We start from the raw sequence: 4,027 nt of genomic DNA, 5'->3' as shown, positions 1-4,027 counted from the left end.
GACTTTTTTACTTTTATTAATTTTTATAAATTGTAAAACGTGGGATTTTAATATCTAATTCGTGTCAGCTTGCGGTCGCAACACATGATTTTTTATTGCCACGACTCTTTTTTTCTTTGATTCCAGACGAATATGCATTAGTTCGCGGCCACAATATGCGTATATATTTGGTTTTCGTAGTAGTCTTTCTTATTTAAATACATTATTTTGTTATATTATGAGTGTAGACGTAATTAACTTATTACTTTAGTTTTGGTGTTGTAACCCGATACTGACCGAACTCGTGTCGGTTTGCCACCACAACACATGGTTTTCTTTGTACAATTTAACTCCGACAGCGTCGATTTCGATTGAATTCGCGTAAGTTCGCAAGCACAACACGTGAGTTATTTATCACGTATTTTTTGGTCCGGATTATTTTATTTTTAAATATGTTAAATTGTTGTATTTAGGTGTGAAAGAATTTATGTTTTGGCTTACTTTCGGCATCAACCCAGATACCAACCAAACTATCATAGATTCATGTTAATTTATTGTGTTTGAGCATTAACAAAGTTTTTGATGTTTGTATCTGATTTCGTAACCGATTAAATTCACCTCTACTCGCGGTCACACCACACGGTTTGATGAGTAAAAGTATAACCGTCAATAACATCAACTTAATCTATCAAGTTTTTAACAAACATGAAACTAAATGTGAAATAACATTTTGATGATTTAAGAAGTAAGAACACCAGTGACGACTGTCACACTCTGGTTACGCCACGTATCTATCTATCCACGTGCATAACACCACGTGTAACCATGGACACATCACCCATTTCAGCCACCACTCGATCTCTTACTCCTTCATTAATTCCATCAAACCTCTTCATCCTCCGACCACCGTCAACCACCATGAACACCCCACCACAACCCCACAACAACAGCCACCACCTTCAAAACCTCAACCTTGTACCACTCCCTCACTTAACCGACCACCTTAACCTCAAACCACACACCACTCCTCTGGAACACAACCACTTCTTCCGCCCGTCCAACGAGTTCTACCTCTCCGAATCCGACGTCATCATCCGCAGAACCATCTACAACCTCCCCTCCCCTCATGCAGCCTACCACCGAGCAGGACCCCGAAACGTTCGGGCCGCTATCGTCACTTGCGGGGGGTTGTGTCCCGGTTGGGGTTCGGGAGATATTCGGGATTAAGGCCGGGTACCGGTGGTTTTATTTGATGGAGCCGCTTCGGCTTGATGTGGAAATGGTTGATAATTGGCATAAGAGAGGAGGGACTGTGCTTGAGACCTCTAGAGGTGGTTTTGATCTTGACAAGATTGTTAATGCTATTGAACATCGTGGATATAATCAGGTTATTTTTTTGAATGATTATTGGTTTATGTTTGTTTTGATCAAATATATATGTTTAAATAGTTTTGATCATTTAGTAATTAGTATATTTGCTTCATTTGGTCTATAGTTGGAAATAGCTTGTCTAATCTCCCGAACCCAATTTGACCTTGTTACCGACCCGCCTGCCCGTTTTGCCACTCATACTAGAAATGGTCTAAGGTAGCGGTAGCGGATATGAGTCATCAATGTAGCAATTTGGACCCCTATATCCAAAAACTAACTACTTCAGTTACAATTTTCTGCGTTGTTTTGTGTTCAACATAAAACTTGTAATCAAATTAATTGATGATTCTATAAATTAAATACGACTTATGAGTTATTAAGGATTTGTTTTATTTATAAGAAATTTTCATAAATAACATAATACATATTATTTAGTTATCTTTAGCATATGTTTATATATGATATTTGAATAATGTTATTATAAATATCTAACTAATATATTAAAAACATCATACAAACAAAGACTTGTTTATTAAGGATTTAAATTTATTTATAAGAAATTTTCATATAGAATTTAATTATCTTTAGCATAGGTTTATATATGATATAATAGTTTTATTATAAATATTTAACTAATATATTAAAAACATTATACAAACAAAGACTTGTTTACACTCACGAGGTGAAACGAGAATGGGCCTCAATAACAGCTCGGGTCGAGGCTCGAGCTCGTTTAAAATTGGCTCGAATCGAGTTTTAGCGAGCCAATCTCAACTAGCGCCTTACGAGCTCTTTAAGGCTCGAGCTTGTCCAAACTTAATTTATTTTCTGTTACTTTCTGCATTGGTATGTAGAAGCTTTATTTTGCTTAATATTTCAGCAAGTAAATTATAATATATGCAGGTTTACATAATTGGGGGAGACGGAACTCTAAGGGGAGCAGTAAAGATATTCAACGAAATCCAGCGTCGAAAGCTATACGTCGGCGTTGCCGCAATCCCCAAAACTGTCGATAACGATGTGGGAATCATCTACCGATCATTCGGGTTTCAAACAGTCGTGGAGAAGGCCCAGCAAGCAATTAGTGCAGCCCATGTGGAGGCCGAGAGTGCGCCCAATGGCATAGGCCTGGTCAAACTTATGGGCCGAAGCACGGGCCACATTGCCCTTCACGCAACCCTAAGCAGCCGAGACGTCGACTGCTGTTTAATACCCGAGAATTCATTTTACCTTCACGGTAAAGGCGGACTCTTTGAGTTCCTTGATGACCGTTTAAAACAGCACGGTCATGCTGTTATTGTGGTAGCTGAAGGGGCCGGTCAAGATATTATTCCACGAACCGATGAGCAGAAACAAGAGAGAGATGAATCCGGGAATCCCGTGTTTTTGGATGTTGGGGTGTGGTTGAAATCTGAGCTGAAGAAGTGGTGGAGTGCAGATCATGAGGGTGAGTTGTTTACGGTTAAGTATATTGATCCTACATATATGATCCGTGCGGTTACGGCTAACGCGACTGATAATCTTTATTGTACGCTTCTGGCGCACTCGGCGGTTCATGGTGTCATGGCTGGGTACACCGGGTTTGTAGCGGGCCCGGTTAATGGAAACTATGCGTATATTCCGATGGGCGAGATTGCGGACACCAAGAATCAAATGGGCTTGGGTTAGATCCATCACTTCACAACCTGATTTCCAGAGGGATTAAATTGATAAACAAGTTTCTTGGTGCTGACTGAATTATACCTATATTATGATCCTGTCTTTTGAGTAACAGTTTTAACTGTTTTTTTTCTTCATTTAGTGATTGTTGTTGGTGTACTTTTCATATAAAGCATGTTAAGGTTACTAAATTTGGATACATGGTTTGTTTGTTTAGTTTCGTCATTGCTTTATGTGTGTTTATGGTGGTTATGGTTGCATCCATTCGCATATGCTCAAAATTTGTGTTATTAACGTGGAGAAAGTTCTGACGGAATTTCATGTTAGTAAAGTGGTGGAAACTTGGTGTATAAGCGGTAAAAAATTGTGACATCAGACCGGGTGTAGGGGAGTTTTGCCCACCCAAAAGCCCCAGTGTATGAGAACACAACCTCCGGGGCACTTTGAGCTCTTTGATGGTGGGGAGCGCTTCTCATAAAGCGACTGATGGGAAAGGTTTGGTGAAAGCTCTTTGATGGTGGGTAGTGTTTTATGTTTGAGAAGTTTGGCAGTAATTAATTGGTGGATGATTTATTTGTCGACAAAATGGGAAAACTATTTTATGTTTGCACGTTTTTCAATGGTCTTAATAACATAAATCATCATTTACATTTAAAAAGTCTATCGCATTACGTCCTTTGGCACTAACCCAGTTAGTTTTGTTCGTTAAATCTAGTCATGTGCAAGCACATGAGCGTAGTTTGGTAATTTTACATATATGTTTCCCTGACAGTCTAGCCAACCTTCACCACCAATCCTGACCAGACAACCACAAATGCCCGTCCCCCCCCCCCCCCCCCCACCCCTCACACACTCAAACCTGCTACTGGCGTCGCCAACGATGAACGCAAAATTTTCAGTAGATCTGTTTTCGTTTTCAGTTTCTTCGCATAAACAGTTTCCGATGAATCTAAACTCATTAACAATGATTTCATATCCAAACCCGATTTCAGTTTCGATATATGATTCATCCCACAAA

General features: G+C 39.5%; 1 pseudogene across 1 annotated transcript; it reads left to right on the top strand.

Annotated features, from left to right (window-relative positions):
- The first annotated feature begins 880 nt into the window (after positions 1–880).
- Positions 881–3,195, top strand: LOC143589092 (ATP-dependent 6-phosphofructokinase 2-like; annotated as a pseudogene). Its single transcript, XR_013145211.1, has 2 exons — positions 881–1,366; positions 2,254–3,195. The product of XR_013145211.1 is annotated as an ATP-dependent 6-phosphofructokinase 2-like (transcript).
- The last annotated feature ends 832 nt before the right edge of the window (positions 3,196–4,027 follow it).

This window comes from Bidens hawaiensis, unplaced genomic scaffold, assembly GCF_021521415.1.
Source record: "Bidens hawaiensis isolate Kalapana, Puna unplaced genomic scaffold, B.hawaiensis_p1.1 tig00037215_1, whole genome shotgun sequence".
NCBI classification, from domain to species: domain Eukaryota; kingdom Viridiplantae; phylum Streptophyta; class Magnoliopsida; order Asterales; family Asteraceae; genus Bidens; species Bidens hawaiensis.
Note: the sequence above shows the minus strand (reverse complement) of the source record. Positions and strands in the feature narration are given on the sequence as shown.